Source organism: Saccostrea cucullata, unplaced genomic scaffold (assembly GCF_032062105.1).
Source record: "Saccostrea cucullata isolate Sc308-1 unplaced genomic scaffold, CSIRO_AGI_Scuc_v1 ctg6116, whole genome shotgun sequence".
In the NCBI taxonomy this organism is placed as follows: domain Eukaryota; kingdom Metazoa; phylum Mollusca; class Bivalvia; order Ostreida; family Ostreidae; genus Saccostrea; species Saccostrea cuccullata.
The window spans coordinates 1-21,880 of NW_026929065.1; the positions used below are offsets into that span (position 1 = coordinate 1).

The window sequence follows — 21,880 nt, forward strand, 5'->3', positions numbered from 1 at the left end:
GGAAGGAAAGTTTACGCCGCTAGGACATCTAGTCTATATTCAAAATAAAGAAGACATCAGAAAAAAAAACACGAAAAATGATTAAGCCAATTTTCCTTTAAAATTATCATGGGCTTGACAGCACTAAGCGAATACAACCCAGGTTTATTAATTATAAACATTGCCCCAGGACAGGCATATGTAGCTATTAGTAGAGTCACTTCTCAGAGTGGTTTATTTATTGAGACAAGTGATGAAAATGTATTACAGAAGAAAATTTATGCTGATCAAGATGTGAAATCTGCCCTGATTAAAATGCAGAAATTAATATCAAACCAAAATGATGCAAATATGATCAACTCTGACAATCACAAAACAATCATTTTATTCAATGTGCAGAGTTTAAGAGGTCATTTTCAAGACCTTCAATGTGACAGCAGATTTCTGAATACAAACGTTATATGTTTGACAGAGACATGGTTGAAAGGCAGTGAGAATGTGAAAGATTTTGAAATTCAAAACTTTGAATTTTGCCATGTTACAAGGGAACAGTCATATGATGAAAGTGTGGACAATTTTGTCAAGCTTTGCAAATCCAAAGGAGGTGGTGTTGGAATGTACAAGAAGAAAAATGAAAAAACTTTGTTTCACGAGTTACCACAAAAAATATAGAAGGAATGGCAGTAGAACTATGTGAGGAAAACACTGTACTTATAATTATTTATCACCAAGTCAACTAAGTGTAAGAGTTTTTCTCGATGGCCTCCAAAAAGTTTTAAATTATTTCGAAGAACAGTTTTCCAAATGTATTATACTGGGTGACTTTAATGAAGATGCAAAATGCAAAGGACCTATACAAGAATTGATAGAGTCTAAAGGATTTCAACAGAAAGTTAATTTTTCTACTACAGAGGGTGGTACAATTTTGGATCATGTTTATGTTCCAGAACTCATACAAGCTCAGGTACAATGCATGCCAGTTTATTTTAGCTATCATGAAGCAATTAAGCTTACTTTTGAATTAAAAGTGAGCTATATGCATTAACACCAGGAATTATAGCAGGGAACAAGCAAAAGTCCCTCCCCCCCCCAAAAAAAAAAACAAATCGAGAATGTTCATCCCGTGATGCATCATTTATATGTAATTCTGGTTAAGATAGCCATTATATTTTCTTGGAAATAGACCTGAACCTATAACCTGGTCCATTATCTGGAAAATTATTGTCAGCTCCAGCATCCGAAGCAAGTCAGATAGTGTGCATCCTCAGCTGTATCATTTAAGCAAGTTTGCTCAACTTAGGACTTTTACCTACTTTAGAATGAACTTTAACCTTTACACTCAACCGGAAAATGTAGGTCACTAGCCTCTGAAGCAAGCCTTGTGGTGTGCTTCCTTAATGTATCGTCCATTAGTTTGGTCCACATATTCACTTAAAAATGAGATGTACCCAAAACATTGACCTGTTCAATCACCTGGAAAATGTAAGTCAAATACTGTATTCAAAGCAAACTTGGTAGTATGCCAATGTTTGTAATAACCCCAAAGAAGATGTCTTATCAAGTTGGCAATAAAATGTTGGCCCAACGTTGGCCCGATGTTAGGAAGAGTGTTAGTTTGTTGAGGTGTTTCAAAGATGGGATATTTTATGAGCCAACGTTGGTCCAATTACTATACTGCCAACTAAATGGGGTCAATTTTATAATTAGCTGCTGAGCTTTACGTTTGGACAACGTTGGTTCCAAATATTAATTTAGATGCACATTCTGCAATAATTAAGAGGATATTCTATGTCCATGCTTTTCATTGGATGACTACTTTTGTTTAAATATGATATTTTTAACATTTTAACTTTGAACTTAAGTGATCACAGAACCAAAGAGTGTTTTATTCTATTTTTTTTTTCAATTGTTGTTATGCTTATTTATTTGTAATAAAACGCTTAAAATTATGAAAAAATAATAATAAATAAAAATTTTTTTTTTCATGAGCGTTGCATTCTTGAGAATTTAGAGACGACGAAAATTGTTAGTTAAAAGTTCTCAGGAACAGGATATGAATCCCAGATAGCAGAACGTTGTTGGTCAAATCTTTTTATGTTTTTTATCGCTGTTGGGTTACCTTTAATCCCAACAATGGGTAAGATGGAATATTGAAAATGTTTTTTTTAAAGGGGCCAATGTTGGGCTAACTGTTGGCGTTATATCATACAACTATTATCATGAGAGAAAATTTTTTGGGGGGGGTTTGGCATGGGAGCCAATTTGGCCCAAAACCATGAATCTGGCTAGCATCATGGGTGACAACATCCGGGCTTTTGAATATGTGCCATTTTTAATCTGACCGAGCTGAGTATCCTTGCATATTTGCATCCACTTTTAAGTATTTAAATATGTTTGCTTTGACACAGCTTAATTAACGTTTATAGTTTAAACGATATCGTGTACAAATTTTTAATTTCAGTGCAGAGGCCGGTGCTATTTAGTCAACACTGTACCAGATAGCATGCTAACATTGGGCCAATGATGGTTACATTGGGCCAATGTGGCAAATGACATTGGCCCAAATTTGTTCCCCCATATGTTGTCCCAAAATTTTGCCCAATGTAGAATGTTATTTCTACAGATATCTGCCAAACGTTGCGACAACATTGTCCAAATAAATGCGGCATTGGGCCAATCTTGGCCCAACGTAACAAAACATTGGGCCGATGTTGGAAAATGAATGGCCCAGTGTCATTTTGCTAATTGGCCAAGTTGGCCTGAAATTTTGGCCCAACTTTGGGCCAATGTGTATAAGCATTTAATTATTAAAATATGTATATTAACAAATGCGATAGTCTCTAAAATCAAAAATAAATCTACCACCAATCCTTCTTGAAAATACAAGTTAGCTAAAATAAATTTACAAGGCTTGTTAAAATTCTTAAAATTTATCAAAACAAAATAAATTATCAGTGATTAATTCATTGTTTCTATACAAGAAAAATAAATGAAAGTATGAAATAACAAATGTGTTTTGATACAGTTAAAACAAAAAACCTTTTTTAGATTGAAATTTGTGTCTAGTAGAATAAATTTCCAAAGTCTACCACTCATTTAACTTATATACATTTAAAAGTAGCACATGATCAAACATGTTGAAAATGTTGAACATGTTGAAGTTAAAACAAATTTTTTTTTTCATGACTAAAGCATAAATTTGGTTCTTTCATTTAAAATGTGTTCAGTGTACCGACAAATTGTCTATACGTGTATTTCACTTTGAATAATGAGTGATATTGGGCAACATTGAATCAAAATCGGTGATGATGATGATCAAGCGTAAAAATTTTTTGCACGAATGGCTTCTTGAACTAATCGCTTAATCACACCATGAAAAAAAAAAGGTTATTCCCCAATTAAGCTTAAAAATATAGTGAAATACATGAACTTGTAAATTTAATCGTTGTTTACCTTTTTAGAAAAGAACAAAAGTATTAAGTACCAAAAATAAATTTTAGTATACTACACTAAAAAAACATTGAGAACACAATCAAAAAATGGCTAAAGTATGCCAAGGGCAGGCCTAAGGATGGGGGAGGAAGAAACGGACAGAGAAGAAAAGAAGGGGAGGAGGAATTGTAGAGAGAAGAGCAATTAGGAGAGGGATCAGATTGAATAAACGTGGCAGTGCCTAACTTTTTCTGTTTTAAATTTGGTACCTTTGTTCTCTCCTTTCTGTGGGTGTTTGTCGGTACAAAAATGATGCAGATGCCAGCAACATTTTTCGTGTAAGTAAACAAAATTGCGGGATTCATTTTAGCATTATTTTAAGGACAGGAGGGTTTCTTTATTTTTAAAACGGCTTATTATATCTGCAGTTTACTGAACTTGTGCATAAATTTACATCAGAGAGGGAGCTTTTAAAAATGTAACCCTACATGCATCGCTTCAAGTGAGCATCAACTTTTTGTTCTTTATTAATGTTTTCTTCATGCATTGAGCAATATTGATTGATTGATTGTATATTGTTTAACGTCCCTCTTAGAATTTTTCACTCATATGGAGACGTCACCGACCCCCGGGGAAGGGCTTCAAATTTAGACCTATACTCGGCACTCAGGGCCATTGAGCAGTGAGGGTTCTTTATTTGTCCCAAAGCCTACCGTGACACGGGGGCCCCTTTTTTTGGGATATCCAAAACCCCCGACTTTCACTTCTAGTGCCAGGCTTGGCGAAAGGAAAACACTACCTATGTTTACGTCTTAGGTATACCGGGGCCGCGATCAGAATCGAACCCGGGCCTCCCATACGAAGCAACGCTCTACCACTAATCTACCGTACCGGGATTGAAATAAAATATTAGATGTTATAATGTAATTTTAATTATATTTCTTTTTCCTCAGTTCTTTTTTTAAAATTTAAAGTAGAGCTACTTACAATGCAATACTTCTTGATGGTAATTCATAATATTGTGAAATGTATTAAAAATATTAAACTAGCATTACCATTAAACTGTACTACAAAAATACTATAACCTTATTATATATAGTTTTTTATTCAATTTGGGGGGACAAATGGCCAGCCAGTGAAGACAAAAGGGTTTTGATGGAGAGCCAATAAGATACAAACCAACGTTGGTCCAAAAATGGTGTTTGCCTAATATTGAAAGAAAAGTGGGCCCCCCAATGGGTAATAATATGTTGTTGGTCCAACAAAAGCCAACAAGTTGGAATATTAAGGGCCGATGAGCAAATTACCGTGGCCCAACATTAATTGTTACAGTGGCCCAACTGTAAAAAAAAAAGACGTTTGCCCAACATTGAAAGAAACTTTGGCCCAAAAAGTGGCCCAAAAAAACTTTTCATCGACCAAACAATAAGCCAACAAGTTGGATAGTTAAAGGGGCCCATGAGCAAATTACCGATGGCCCAATGTTGAATCACGGTGGCCCAAAAAAGGAGATTGTTGGCCCAAAAAAGGCCAAAAATCCCGCATCGGGAGCAGCCCGTTATATTATTATTAAAGCATTCATCTAAAACATTCTCACAAGTCAAGTGTTTCTAAAAAAAATCTTTACTTATTGCATACCAAATTATACCGGAATTTTTTTTTATCAAGGCTAATTAACTAATGTATTGCAAAATGGTCGAAATAATTAAAATTTTGAGTTTCTTATAAAATGGAATCAAAGTTTTTTAAAATATATGTTTACCCTAATTATGATACAGGATTTAATAAGGATAAGCATATATGTACAGTAGAACCTCTTTATTCCAAACTCGATTATTACCAAAAATAAAATTGAACTATCCCAGAAATTAAATTATCAAATGTAAAATACTTGAATAAAAGTGATTGTGACATTAAAATTGTTCCCACCTATCCATGTTCGAATTATAAAGTTAAAATTAATTGTTTATTAAATATACACTTTCAGTTTTCTACCCTTTTTCGTTCCCTGTTGGCAATACTTTTTTCATGTATTTTTTTTTCAAATACTTAAATTCTGTTTGTTATGATATGGGCACTGCCTTTAAAGTTAAGTAGAGTTACAGTACGACTATTCTATTGAATTATTTACATGTAACCGAGCAGGAAGACAGAATATGTTTTCATCATCTATTTATCTGCTTTAAGACAAAATAAGGCATTTACCTATAATAACAAAGTTTAAGTCAAAATGACAGAATACTGATATAAAAAATATGAAGATACATGTTCGAGAAGAAGGTGAGATAAAAAAATTACTGACGGTAAACGTTTAAGGAAAAATTTCACTCTATAAAAAACCCATATGTACTAGCACTGTATCGAATTAAATGGAATCTTGCAGAATCAATATTATTTAAGATACATCTTTGACTCCATAAATACAAACGCAGCACAGTTAAGGTTACAAAAAAGAGACGGAGCCTAATTTGTACGGAAAAACTTGACTATGACAACACACATAATATACCTCATACATTATTTCTTTGAAATACCACAAAATCAGTTAATTTAACCAGTAAGAAATCATCAAACTACATAAAAACTTACTACAGCGTGTTGTTTTGTCGTTAGTTAAATCCCACATAACAAGTTATAAACAAGTCACTGATCGCAATACACTTGTCAATATGACGTCATTTCTTACAACGTGACGTAGTTTGTATGCAGTGAGAGACAGATCAATTAATATTTTCTCAACAAAATATGTATTCTCTTATAAAATATTATTTTCAGATATTCTATGGGCCAATATCTTGAATTTAATGTCTTCTTCACTATTTTATTAATATATTGTCTGTACATTACGTATTTAATTGACACTGCCGTATATTTATATGCAAGTACATCAGAGGGTAATATGGGGGTCTTAATAAATCGATCTAGTGCAAGGGCATACACTCTATGGATCAAAGTTAGCTTTTACATTTCAACTATAGAACTATTAAGGTATCTGAAAAATGCTGCGATCCTGATGAAATCTTAAAAACAATTTAATTATATCAATATTTCATGCTGCTGACCAGGAAAAAATATAGCATTCGGTCATACAAGTATAATTTTAACAATGAAATTGCAGAATTTAGACAGGATCGCAGCACTTTTTTTAGAAACTACAATGCGTGTTAAAAATATTTATATACTAAACTTGGAAATTTAACTTGGTTATGCCCTTGCACTAGTGATTGATATGTGACATCAATACTTCAAGTCAATGTGCTAAAATCGCGTGACTGCCGCATCACGTGGACTAGTTTAAATACAAAATATAATCGTCCTCGATATGTACTTATTAATGCATGATTACAATTATCCGATATAAGTAATATACTAAAAATAATCGCCATCCCGATTACGAATACATTTTTAAATGCAAAATTCCGTCGATTTTTCCATTGCGCACCTTAACTGTACTGCGAAAAGTAAAACGTTTGCATTCTTCTGACAAGTTAATTCCAGATTAACAAATTTTCGGCTAATAAAGCTTTCAGATTATATTTCTAAAAATGATATGAAATTTCATTATATCAAATACAGGCACGAGTAAAGCTTAGTTCTTAAAATAGACAAGTTAAAAATCTGAATAGCTCGAAAGACCATGTGTTAGGCAAGACAGTATGCTGGCGACGAATGACTCTCGTGTTTATTAGTAAATCTAAAGATTTTTTAGAGATTTCTTGTTAAGAAAGAGTCAGTCTCTCCTTGCAAATAAAAGGCGTCGCGAAAATTGATCAATAGTGATCTACAGTATTAACTTTTTTCCATGCATGACCGAAAAAGTTTTTGTTTTTTTGTATTGATTTTGTGTATCAGTATGAGATAAAAAATAATTCAGCAATTATTTCATAATTCAAAAGAATTTTACCTTTATTTTCATTTTAAATTATTCAAAAGTCCCTTCATTATGAAATACCTTCGTAAAAATATTTTAAAATGGAAATGGGCAATAAATAAACTTCTTATTCAAATTTGATGAGATATATTTGGCAGTTTTAAAACACTTCTGTATTTTAAAGGAAGACGTAGATGTCACCGTTTATGAAGTACAACCCGATCTTAGGCTAAAGGTGCTGTACAAAGCTAAAGCGGGGCGTGGGGAGGGACTCGGATAGACGAGGCCTTCAAACAGATGTTGATCAAAGGTGGGGGCATCCATCATCCTTGAGTTTTCCCGCTCATATGGAGCTGATTATGAGGACATGTTCAGAGAATTCGAAATCAATAGCGTGCTATTACTGCTAACACAAAGGGCAAGGTGCGCCTCTGAAAATTCCAATTTCTCTGATGGAGACTTCGAAGAGGACACGGGAGAGGGGGTATCCAAAAGGCAATGGGGTTTCCCAAATTCTCGGGAAAAATGACTTGGGTAGGGGACGAAATATAGGACGTCGTAGCAGAAGTGATAAAGAGCTTCTGAAGTGGCAGGAGATCAAATTGTGGATCATGTTAAAGACCTAATGAAGAAACCGGAAATCTAGGAGACCAGCAATGTTATAGTGGTGGGAGATTTTTTCTGAGTCACCAATTCTCCTGACATAACCACATTTTCCAAATATGAGGGTTATTTTCCCGATAGAGGGCTTGCAGTTCTCAAAGGGGCAGTGATGTTTGGACGCCAACCGTCACCATTTCTTCTCGCATTGCCAAATAAAACTAAAACTACAGCCAACTTTTATCCAAGCATACGAATAGCTGAAAGAAAAAAAAATATTCTGAAATATCAAGAAACATATATGTCATCAATTATAATCTTTCGTTTAAAGACATATGTTTTCGCATTTTCACACGGTCCTCAAAGGGACAGTGCTGTTTGGACACAACTCTGTGGCTTCTTGTTCTCGCATTGCGAACTAAAGGTTCTACAGTCAACTTTAATCCAAGTAATCGAACAACTGAAAAGATTGATCGATTGATTGTTTAACATCTATTCTCGAGAATTTTTCACTCATATGGAGACGCCACCACTTGCCGATGGAGAGCTGTCGAATTTTGTCCTATACTCGGCACTCAGGGCCATTGAGCAGGAGGAGATCTTTTTCGTGGCTACGAAGTGAAGAAACCAAAGATTTCAACAAAAGAGATGCTGGAGGCACAAGTAAGTGATGTCAAGTGCCCACATTATATTAGCACAATGATCACATCATTTGTACACCAAGAAATTGATACTATGTTAATTTGTGGTTTCTTTCTTCTCTTCATTCATTATTTACTGTAATCACTTGACAATCGATTCTTGGTCAAAAAATCCTCTCCAATGATGTATCACTTTTAGCGACTTTTGGGACACAGAGAACATGCCCTCTACCAATACAACTTGCTGGTGGCGGGTTAACTCATTAGGTTCCACCTACAGCGGCTTTGCATTTCCTATAAACATGAATACGAGAACGACCCTTTGAAGATCAGGTCAAACAACTGGACATCGAGTTCCGGGGGTCTCTTGACCCTAAAACTCCCAACCTGTGTTCTGTTCAGTAAAGACAAAGTGTTCGACTCGTTCGTAAAGCGAAGATCAGGTACCGAGAACTGTCAAGGAAGAAGGAACAACAGGAGTGGTATTACTCAAGAGGTTCAGGATGTCACTCTTTAACAGAGAAGCAAGTTCTTCTCTTAGTCAGTAAAACATGTAAAGATATTTTAGAGTGTTAGGAATTGTATAGAGGGGCAGGGAATTTCTCAGTTTATATTGACGTGATTGTAATATCCACAAGCCACCCTGTTAAAGGAAAAACCTTTAGCTCATTTCTACTTTTTAATGTCCTTGTTTTTTTTTTATTTTTTTTTTTTTTTTTTAATCAATTCTGAGATTTAATCCTTTTTCAATTAAATGCAGAAAGATAAATAAAATTAGAAATATTTGACGAAAGGAAAAGTTGAAATTGGTTGAAATTTTAGGGGTTAGAATTTTTAGCTCACCTGAGCCGGAGGCTCAAGTGAGCTTTTCTGAACAAAATTTGTCCGTTGTCTGTCGTTGTCATTGTTGTTGGTGTTGGAGTTGCTGTCGTCGTTAACTTTATACATTGTACAAGAACCACTGGACCGATTTCAAACAAACGTGCCAAAAAGTATCCTTGGATTAAGGAAATTCAAATTTGATCAAATGAAGGGCCACGCCATTTTCAAAGGGAGAAAATTATGAATTTGTGAAAAATAATGGCATTTTAGAAAAATCTTCTTTTTAAAAAGTACTGGGCCAAGAAAGAGGAAACTCTTGTTGAATCATCCTCATCCTAGTGTAGATTCAAATTTATTTAAATAATGACCCCCGGGTGTATGTTTTGGCCACAGTGGGGTATCAAGTTTAACATTGGAATACATAGGAAATTTTTAAAAAATCTTCTCAAGATTAACTGGGCCAGGAAAAATAAAAACTTGTGTAGAAGAATCCTTTCGTAGCTAGGTTAAGGACGCCTATAGGAAATATGCCTTAAAATATCCGAGAAAATCAATCAAATTTTGATATCTTAATTATTAGCATGAGTTTAAATTTAATGGGAATTGTACTAATGCAAATGTATGCATTCGGGTCTCAACCGAGTTCGGCCAAAGCGACTTTACGTCATCAGCTGTATGTCACGAGACATCGTTAAAATGAGAAAAAAATATGTACGGATACAACATTCGTAAAAGTTCAACAATAAATGGATAATTTTTCACCAAGAAATTGATTGTGTTTTCTTTAAGGTAAGTCACTCCTCAGGTTTGTTATATCAAGGATTTTTTGAGAAGTATATTTTGGATAAGTACTCATAAAGTGTAACTCAAAATCGCAAAGAAAATAGGGGGTCAGTGTGCATCCTACTGATCTACGGTACATTTAAGTTGACCTTTTTGCACTTAAATTTCATCTCTTTGGTTAATTACTTTAACCCTTACTATATTTGATTAGATGTAAGCATGGCAATAAATATAATCTTATTTTACGTAAAATAGTTTGAATAATATTTAACATTAAATAAATCATGCAAATTAATGCGCGTAAATTATTGTTTGACCTTTTCGCACTAAAAAATAACATATTTGGGGTATTAAATAACTTAATAGGCAATAAAAAATTTTTCTTATATCAAACTTTTTACGACTTGAGTGCTGATCAGTCACAAGTATTGAGTAGTTTAAAATAATGAAAGAAAAAGGTGGGGTCAGTGATGTTAATTTTGAAATATTTGTCAAAATATGTGATTTTCAGGCTAAAAATGGTGTAAATTTGACCTTGACTTCTTTCATATATTTTCATTTTTTGGGAAAGTTTGTTGAGGGAATGTGTAAAACTTAGTCTAAAAATATAAATTAAGACCTATAACAAATTTTTTTAGCAATATCAAAACGGAAAATATTCTCCAAGTAAAAGTATGTGAGGCTAAATTTCCATTATATTAAATTTTATAAATGTGCAGATTTGCAGAATTTTCTGCTAAATATCCTTCCACCAAAAGAAATAAGTCCCTAATAAATCTTGTTTCTTTGTTGATTTTTGAGCAGTTTTTTCATTGAATGTTAAAAAATTTACTTTGTTGAATATAAATATGTTATAAAAATTGAATTTTGATAAGTAGTTTTGAAGTAAAGCTTCTGCGTGAACTTTTCTAAAAAGCTGAGGAGTGACTTACCTTAAGTCAAATTTCTAACACAAAAAGTGCTAGGAGCAGCTTTCCTATGCACGGGAATTATACAAGTAGCCGTCTCTTTAAAAAACCTCGTGTATTTACATTATACGCATTGAAATATCGTTAAATTACAGAAAAAATAACTAACAGTGCACAACTTGCTCCCAGCATTTTTCAAAATAGTAGAGACAATAGCTACATAATGTTATTGATAGTTAAGCGGATATGGTTGAATTCCTGATATTTTCGAGCGTGTGTGCCTGTGATTGTAGTACATTTATGTAAAAAAATGCATGACAACGGCTCTATGAGAGCAGTTCGTAATCAATTTAATGAGACTTTAAAATATTAATCAATTAAAACATAATGAGCTATGCGCTCGACACTTTCAAGTGAAAGTTGCGGGTCCTTCGGACGAGACCTTAAAAACCGAGGCCCTGTATAGCGGCAGGCGTTGGCACGATAAAGAACCCTCACTGCTCAATGGCCCTGAGTGCCGAGTAAAGGTCAAAATCTGAAGCCCTTCACCGGCATACGGTGACGTCTCCATATAAGTGAAAGATTCTCGAGAGGGACGTTAAACAATCTAAAATAAATCAATCAATACTGAACTAATTTTTACTTTTACCTAGCCAGTTGCTCAGGTGAGCGATGTGGCCCCTGTGCCTCTTGTTAAGTTTTAGGTTTAATTTATTTTGAATATTGAAGATGCGATTTCATATAGAACAGTTTTAACAAGCAGACTGTATGTCTTCAATTGCAATTGCTTAAGATGTTGTACACATTTCTCATAGGAACCACTTTCAAAAGCCTTAAAAATAAAATCTATAGACGGAAAGGAGATGGTGGCTTTAGATGTGTTTTCAGCAGCCATTAAATTCCTGAAGAGTCACCTACTACATTCTCTAGAACGAGAAGACGCAGGGATAAGAGAAGCTGACATAGGCTGGGTCTTAACAGTCCCTGCTATCTGGGACGATCCTGCCAGACAGTTTATGAGAGAGGCGGCAGTTAGGGTATAAGTTATTAATTAGGCTAGATGTCAGTAAATTCAAATTAGAGTTATTTTTTCTTTTAGGAACGGAAACCCATTTAGAACCTATGAAAACTATTTTCGAATGCACTATAACAGTTTGTTGAATTAGTGTTAATATTTTTATTCCTTCTGACAAATAAAAGAAATGATATCAATTAAGAGAATTCTATTTTTTACAAGTTTTAAAATTCGTTATTCTGAATTTTATTTGTTATAACAAACTTTTGGATTCCAAAAAAAGATTATTTATCAAATTTATTAAACAGATTAATTCCATTCAAAGAGAATTCAAAGAAATTGTTTTGTTGAGGACATTATTTCGGAAGATAATAGAAGACTGAGACGTTCATCATCAGCTCCCTAGATCCATCTCTGCAGTACATTTAGCCCAGGTATGCATGCGCATGTATGTACAATATCTAGATATTCTTGTGTTAACATCATAGGAAAAAACCGATAGCGAGTGTGTACATGATCATTTACATGTATTATCACAGTCAGTGAAAACCTAATGCAGTAGTATTGCGATTGTGTGTATATTATGCCCCCCCCCCCCCCCCAGTCCCAACATTGAACATACACATACAAAGTTGCACACTTTTTAAAATATATGGTACAGAGTTCTTGTCAATTCGCTTATATTCTTTGAGACATTATGTGTAATAATGGGGATCAACTGTGACAACAGTAATACAGATTTACACTAAATTAAAGTTTCATTGTTTCAGTAAACGAGTTGACAATGATTACTAAAGATGTTATGTTGTTTTCTTTCTGACAGTACACAAACATGCTACATAATATATTTATGAAATATTGTCTGTATCATTATGTTGAAAACAAAACCTACAGTTTAAATCTATGTTTGTAAATTTATAGAATTTCTAAATTAATGGGGGAAATAAAATATTTTTTTTTTAGTTTGATTGCATGTCAAGTCAATGAAATTCTGTAATTTATACATTATTTTTGATTTAAGTAAACTATATGATACATAAAACTTCTACTATTGTAGCTAGCTGTCAAGAGTTCCAGTCTTTAGGATGAATAAATAAAAATCCCTTCCATTTCTCCACAGGGTATGTATACTTCTAAAGCATTTCACATTTTTTTAGCATGCAGGTGTGATTATATCTATTTTTCATTTTGGTAAAAATGAAAGAATTTTTTTTTTCATATACTAATTACTTTGTCTAGTAAATGTCAGAGGTTTTAATTTCCCAGAAAAGTTTTGTAACACAACGTTGTTTCTATTTAATATCTTGTCTATCATGGTTTGTTTTGTGTGTGTAATGTCACTTTATTCTACAATGTATTTCATTTAGTAGTCTCATAGCATTATAATGTGTTGCAGCTATTCCCAAAGAATTGGATCTATGGATTCATTCAGGCAGCAAGTTAATCCATCATTTAAGGAAAATGGTATGCTCCATATTAGCCACTATTATAAAACAAGCAATATTCCTGGCAAAATCATAAAATATAACAGTAGAATTGCATTTAATTTATTTTTCAATTAATTATGCATTCAATGCTCCATGTTTCAATACATTGTTTTGAATTTAATTTAATTTTAAACACCAATTTACTCTAAATAAATGGTATGTATACATGTAGGCCTATATCCTGATTTTTTCATACATGTATTTTCAGAATTATTTCATCCACAAGAACATGTAGTGATGGAAATAATTTGCACCTGCTCAGTATTCCTTATAAAGTCTACCTATGAATTTGAAAAGCTGTTTATGAAATAAATGTTCTTGATCAATAAATTATGCTTTGACTTTTTCATATACATCATTTACTTATACTGTATAGGTATTGAAAAAGGCTAATAAGATTTGGAAATCTCAACTTGCATATGTTTTGTGTGTTGGGTGTCAATCTCCATCAAGATATTATTTCCAGCATGTACATATAGTGTTAATTTGTTTTTCAATAAAAGGAACTAAAAAGGAGATTATTGATTCAAAACAGATACATGTAAGGGGACCACCATTTTATTCTGAAGGAGAGGGGTGGTTGGCATGTTTTCCCAAGTCATTTTTTAAAATAATATTTATTTCCAATAAAATGAAGGACAGACTATTTATTTTCCTCTTCACGGAAAAAATGTCTGGCAAGCAAAAACATTTTCAACATTTTCGAGAATTACCCCCCCCCCCACCCCCTCTTTCGGAATGAAATGGTAGTCTTCTTACCAAATACAGGAATATTAATGCTATCCACTTAGTTCTTAAAACGTACAACTTAAATTCCTTAGGGGTTGAAGGTTTAAATGGAAGCCATGATAGAATATCGTATGCGAAAATAAAACGAAACAAACCAAAACGTTTTCTTATGTGTACACAAATGTACAATGTAGTGACAGAGTTGTATAGTTAAGTTATCGAATTAATTATTGCAATGATGGAGCCTATCAATTTAGTATTTAAAATTATAATTGAATAATTCCATTCCTATTAACAATCGGCGTGTTAGATTACATGCTGCAGCAAAATTTACACGTACGTGTAGCTGCACGATATTGTGTGTTGACACATATTTGAGGAAATGCGGAAGGTCTGAAAGACGTCTTTTAGCATACATCATTCATATATTGTATAGAGAACGAAGTCACAAAATAGAAGGAACAAATGTTCAGGATGTTTTATACCGTTTGAATTAGTAAAAAACCCCAGGTCAGACTGCAAGTATATTTATTTCAGAGACATATAAGAGAGGGACCGCTAACTCATTTTCGCGCCAAATTATCTTCATGTTTTCGCAGCGCCCTCACCGGGAGGCATAGAAAGACTTCCGGTCGTATTAGCTGCAGTGTTTTCATCGAAGACTTTGGGGTAAATATTGCTAATATATTGTATATTTTATTATTTATAGCCTGCACGTCAATAATAATTTACATAAGGTGGATATCTATGATGTATTTTTGCAGCTATAAAGAGAAATTAAAAAGATAACACGTATATTATGAGACCATGCATCATGATGTTTACATCATGTCGTTGTCGGTACATCATTATTAATTCTGAATAAAAATGTTCTCTTGTTGAAAAGTTGCCCCTTTTATCTTCATAAACATTGTAGACTCAGGCCATTAGGAACCAGTGAGCAAGGAGGGAAAATTAGCAAGTATACAGGCACGTTTCGTTTTAAAAGGGGGGTGTATGTATAACAAGTTATCTGGAAAAAAAACTTGGAGACAAGCAAATAAAAAGGGAAGGAAATTGTCAGAACAATCTGTAGAAAAATACTACTAGTATTTTGTGTAGGAGGGGCCAGTTAGGGGGGGGGGGGCAACTTTTAGTGTACATTTTCAACAGTAAATGGGTACACTGTATATGTTGTGGACCCCCCCCCCCCTTCCCCCATCAATATAATACTTGTATGTGCTATTCGAACATTAGAAACTACCTTTGCTTTAATGTTTCCCTTAAATAAATATTATCTAAAACTCATATGTTTTTCTCTTCTTTTTATTATTTGCTCAACTAAGATTTGTCCGCAAAACTGAAATTCCTTCCCACAAAAGGGGCCTGAGAGTTTCTCAACATTTTAAAGACTTGATCATAGTACTGAGATGTATTATTTACTTTTTTGTATATCCAAGAATGTATAATAAGGATGTTAAATTTTTACATCATGTAAAGATTAACTCTTGTTCATGTTATCTCCAGGTATGAAATCACTCTCCTCAACAACAGACACAGATTGCAAGCAGAGGAATTGAAGAATGCTTAATATTTAATGTGTGAATTTATCCTGAACACCATAAATCTATTAAGTAAGTGGCATTTTTACTCTTTTATATCACAATAAATATTTTAAAATGTATCGTTTTGCTTCACAAGACTGTAAACATGTGTTATTTACATCAAAATTTGCATCAGGATCAATTATGGAACGCCAACACTGCCTTATAGCATACAACTATGCATTTATTATGTCAATTTATCATTACGTGATGTGAACATATCTTTACGTTATGTCAATTCTTTATGAGATTATGTAAAAATATCTTAACATCATGCCAATGCTGCATTACATGAAGTAAATACACCCTTTCATTATGTCAGCACTGCATAACTTGAAGTCGAAAATTCATTATGTGAAGCGATAATGTGTTTACATTGTGGTAAAACTTTATTACGTGAAATGAATGTTTCTTTACATCATTTCATTTCTTTAATATGAGATGTCAAAATTGCATTACGTCAAGTGAATTGTGTTTTATAATTAAACTTATCATTACATGAAGTCAAAAATCCATTCCTTTTCGAGAGTGTATATTTTTATTATATCAAAGCATTATTACATGATATGGGTTTATCTTTATTTTACGGCGAGAGCATCATGATGTAAGGTGAACACATCTTACCTTTATGTCAGTGCTTTATTACGTGGTGTAAAAAGTGTATGACATTATGTGAACATATCTTTATATTATATCAACACTTTATCACATTATGTCAAAACTCAATTCCGTGATGTGGATATATAATTACGTTATGTCAACTCTTTCTTATGTGATCTTAAAATATCTTTATATTGTGTTAACTCTTTATCATGTTGATTCCAAAAGTGCATTTCCTGATGTAAAAATACATTTACATTATCTCAAAGCTGTATATCTGGTATAAAATGAATGTTGACGACCGTGTTTTTATGACTGGTAAGAGGGGGGGGGGGGTTCCTGATTGATACGGAAGAATTAGAGGCACAAAATATCAACCCCCCTCTTTTCCCAAACATAACTTTACAATAGAAAATGTAATGTTCATTGAAAGTACAGCCCCCACCCCCACTTTTTGTTGAAGTATAGTCCACTGAGGGTAATATAATGTAGTATATCTGACAAAAAAAATTAGGACTGATCGAAGTTGGACCCCCCTCCCCGAAATAGGATTTTCGGGCTTGGAGTAGACAATTTTTTTCTTTGGCTTCTCAAGTTTTTTTTTTCGGGCCAATATTTTTTTTCGGGCTAGCCCCCCCCCCCCCCCCCCTCCTTTCGAAAAAGATGATACGTCACGCACTGGAATTAGTAATTTTTTCAACTATTCCAGGGCCAGAATTCTATTACAAAAAATCTACCAATCCCTCATCTAAATCAATTGAATATGCCTTAGTAAGCATGCATGAACACATATCAGTAGCGGATATGAGAACCTTGAACAAAAAAAAATTGTCCAAGCCTGAAGGGGGACGGTTTATGGTTGGAGACCAAGGGGGAAAGCAGAGAAGCTCTCAGGCTTTATAGTTTTATAAAAAAAAGTTTTCAACTTAATTCAGCTAAACTTAATGTGAAACTAATGCAATGTCCTACAAAGTAAAACCAATAAATTTATTAATTTTTTGTACATGTAGATTTTGATCACTAAAGATGGTAGGGCGGGGATTTCCCCCTCCCCCCAACCCACCAGTGCACGTGTGTTATACGATGTGTTTACACTTTAAAAAAAAAAAGGAAAGTTCAAGACTGATAAAAAAAAATTATGACAATGTTCTTAGTAAGATCAGAAGTTTAAGACTTTTATCCAAAAAAAAAAACAAACAAACAAACAAACAAATAAACAAAGAACAATTCAAAATAAAAAGAAAAAAAATTGCTGCACGACTCATAATATTTGATTTATTTAATTATCAGATTAAAGTAAACGCCATTGAATTTCGACGTGACTTTAATTCACAGTCGCAGTGTTAAGGCTTTGCACGTTTCAAGATTGTCAATCCTTTGTCGCTTAGAATTTTTATTTAAAGATGCCATTCCCAAATCGCTGAGATTTCTTCTACGGCAATTTTCTCCCGCCAATTTTAGTGCTCTCGGAACGCGGAAAATACAATCGGAATTCCTCGGATGACTCGTACCTCGCTCATAAGGACCCGGACCACAATTAGCTTACATATAGACTTATATAGTAAAAACATGTGTTTTATTTTCTTTGTAACTTTTTAAAAAATCTTTACTTCCAAAATATCTTTGACCATATGATAGAGCAATGTGTCAGATAAATATTCACATCCAGAAATAGGGGTGTTGAATGTGGAATTCCCTGGTTATATTAACTTCTGACGTCATTACCTCAGGATAGCTCTCGCTTGGCAAAAAAAGTGTAAACAAAGCAAACGAATGCTCTTTGCAATTCATATTTCTAGGCATAATTTTTGCTTGAAATGCACCTTGCTGCATATCATTGTAAACTTTAGACACTATACTTTTATTCTATACCCAAAAAGTATCTAAAACATGTGAGCTATTTTTATTTTTATCATTGAAAGGAAGGCATATGAATTTCCTACATGTGCTACATTTTAGGCATTTGACCTTCACCCTTTAATTGTGGCCCGGATCCACATAACGTTTGAATGGAGCGTAGCGGAGTCAGCCGAGGATTGCCGATTGCGGAAAATACGGTATGCTCATATAAAGGCCGAGGATACCCGTGTTCGCATAACGTAATAGTGAATCGACATAATATAGTAGTGTGAGTTAATATCATAAAGAATTGACATAATGTAATGATAGGTTAACACAATGTAATTGTTGTTTAATTAAATGTCATGAACAGTAAACATAACGAAATGCAAGAATGTGTAAATGTCTTAAAGTGTTGACATAATGTAAAGGAAGGTTTACACGATGCAATAGTAGTGTGGGATAATATCATAAAGAATCGACACAATATAATGGAAGGTTGACACAATGCAGTAGTAGTGTGGGTTAATGTCATAAAGAGTTGACATAATATAAAGGAAGGTTGACACAACGCAATAGTAGTGTGAGTAAATGTCATAAAGAGTTGACATAATGTAATGGAAGGTTGACACAATAAAATAATAGTGGGAGTAAATGTCATAAAGAGTTGACATAATGTAAAGGAAAGTTCACACAATGCTATAGTAGTATGAGTTAATATCATGTAGAGTTGACATAATGTAATAGAAGGTTAACACAATGTAATAGTTGTGTGAGTAACTGTCATATGGAGTTGACATAATGTAATTGAAGGTTGACGCAGTGCAATTGTTGTGTTCTGCTATAAGGCAGTGACGGCGTTCCATAATCAATATCGAATACATGTATTACCTTGATTTATAGAGTGATAATCTTATATGTTCTTTGCAAGGGAATGCTTCACCTTGCAGTGTCCTTGTTTCATGGGGATTGTTGATCTTTTTTTTTACTGCTTTTGTAGTATTTTTTTTTAAATATACTAAATAATGAACAATTATTTTCCCAGGTCTTACAGTATATTTCATGGGGCTATTAAATTCTGTTCTTCACTGTTTTTGCCTTTTTCATATTTTCAGAGTAACAGTACCTCTCTTGATTGATTCTACAAGATTCTGAAGTTGTTATCCCAAAAGACCTTGACCTGCTTCATAAGGGTGTGTTAAGTGAGATCTAAGGATGAATAAGACAACGAATAGTTGTTCAGTAAGCTGTAAATCTTAAAATTGTGTTGCTGCATAAAATATAGCCACGCTCAAAATGGCACTGAAACAAACATTGACATGTTGTGTGGTTTTTCAACAATACTGCAAATGAATAAGAAATGATATCAGAAATTTTATGTTTTTTCTGAGCCATCTCTCTCCATGGCATTTGTAAAAAAAAAGAATTAAGACTTCCAAGAATTTAATTAATGAATATTCTTTCCAAGTATTTTCCCACTCCTTGGACTGTAAATTCTAAGTAAAGAAATGTGTGATGAACATTTCAAATTTGTATGTGATGCATACATGTGTAAACTGAAATATACTACATGTACATGTACAAGGCCTAAATGTATGACAATAAATCTAACTTAAACTTAGCCAATGCATATTTTTGTATTTTTTGAACACCTATTTTTAGGCTCAAGTGAGCTTTTCTGATGACATTTTGTCTGTTGTATTTCCGTTTAAATTTTCACAATTTCGACTTCTTCTCAAGTACCTCTAGGTCAATTTTAACCAAACTTGGTACAAAGCATCCGTGGGTGAAGAGGAGTTTGAATTGTTAAAATGAAGGGTCAAGTTCCTTACAAGGGGAGGTATTCAAGAAGAGACAAAAATAGGGTGGTGTCTTGAAAAAAAAATTCAAGAACCACTGGGCCAGAAAGTAAAAACTGTGGAAGCATCCTGGGATAGTGGAGATTCTAAATTGTTCAAATCATGACCCCTGGGGTTGTGCCAGGCCACACTAAGGAATCAAAGTTTTACATAGAAATACATGTATATAGAAAAAAATAACTTTAAAAATATTCTTCTCAAGTCAAAGAACCACTGGGCCAGAAAACCTGAAACTTATGTGGAAGCATCCTGGGGTAGTGTAAATTCTATATTATTCAATCATGACCCCCTGGAGGTATGGCAGGGTCACAATAGGGAAGCCAAGTTACACATAGAATTTAATATAAAAGGAAAAATTCTTTTTCTCAAGAACCACAGAGCCAGAAAAACTTGTGTGAAAGCATCCTGAGGTAGTGTAGATTCTAAATTGTTCAATTTATGACCCCAGGGGTAGAATGGGGCCATGATTTAGAGTCCAAGTTTTATATGGAAATATATAGGAGAAAAATTAAAATTTTCTCAGGAACCACTGGGTCCACAGGTGCTTGGGGACAGGAACCCCCTTCAATATAGACCCATGGGCTTTTTCGACTTTTTTCTCATAAATAATCTTCCATTGACATATTTGTGATAAGATCTATACCAACGTTAACAAATCGAAAAATTACCTAAAACAAATGTTCTATAAAATCTACCCTACATTCTGTATATAAAAATCAACTATAGAGAGTGGTTAGAAATTTATATAAAATGTTGGTTTAAGCAAATTTTCTGAATTGATCGGATAGATTATATCACAAATGTGTCATCCATATATAATAAATTTATGTGAAAAAAGTCTAATAGGCCCGGGGTCTATATTAGGGGAGGGGGGTGGTCCTGTCCTCAAGCACCTGTGACTGGGTCTGAGTGGGTCAGGAAAGCTGAAACTTGTGTGAAAGCATCATGGGGGAGTGTATATTTTAAATTTTTTAAATATGTAAAAAAAAAAAGCACTAGTCTAGTACTTAAACATTGTTTTAAAAACCAGTAAATCATACAATGTTTGAGTTGCTGGACTAGATTACATGTTACAACATAAGTCTGGTTTCAGGATGGTTTTTTAACTGTATTTTGTTTTGTTTTTTAATGCCAAAATAATGTAGATATGTAGTTAAAAAAAATCAAAAACATAATAATATATATTTATTTTTCTATATAGAGAATAATACATACCCTTTTCCATATCACATCCTGTATCAGCCCGAGACACCAATATCAGCCAGAGGGCCGAAGGCCCGAGGGCTGATATTGGTCGAGGGCTGATACAGGATGTGATATGGAAAAGGGTATGTTTTATTATATTTATTACATACTTAGTAATAAAATACAGTTGAGAAGAAAATAAGTAAATAATCATGCATGGACTTCTTACATACATGTACATAGTCTAATGTCTCATAAGATTTGGGTTTGTTTCTATTTCTATTTCAATGCACTTGATCCGTAATTTGAAAATATTCTATAGTATTACATGTATTTGTAAATTAAGATTAACCTTATTTTCAAAAAGTTAAAATTAAGAGAATATGAACCCACCAAAAATTGTGTATGAGTACAAGTGCTGTTATTGTGGTTTAATTTACTAAGGGTGTGATATTGACGTCACAATAGCCGTATCAGCCCTGCAGGGCTGATATGGATTTGCAGGTCTGATACGGATATCAGCCCCGCAAATCCATATCAGCCCTGC

At 33.6% G+C, this 21,880-nt stretch overlaps 1 long non-coding RNA gene and 1 pseudogene across 1 annotated transcript; both read left to right on the top strand.

The window, feature by feature from the left end:
• The first annotated feature begins 8,744 nt into the window (after positions 1–8,744).
• Positions 8,745–12,083, top strand: LOC134279716 (heat shock 70 kDa protein 12B-like; annotated as a pseudogene).
• A 1,023-nt stretch (positions 12,084–13,106) lies between these two features.
• On the top strand, positions 13,107–13,865 carry LOC134279714 (uncharacterized). The gene is made up of 3 exons (XR_009994738.1): positions 13,107–13,172; positions 13,448–13,515; positions 13,747–13,865. It is a non-coding gene; the product is annotated as an uncharacterized LOC134279714 (long non-coding RNA).
• The last annotated feature ends 8,015 nt before the right edge of the window (positions 13,866–21,880 follow it).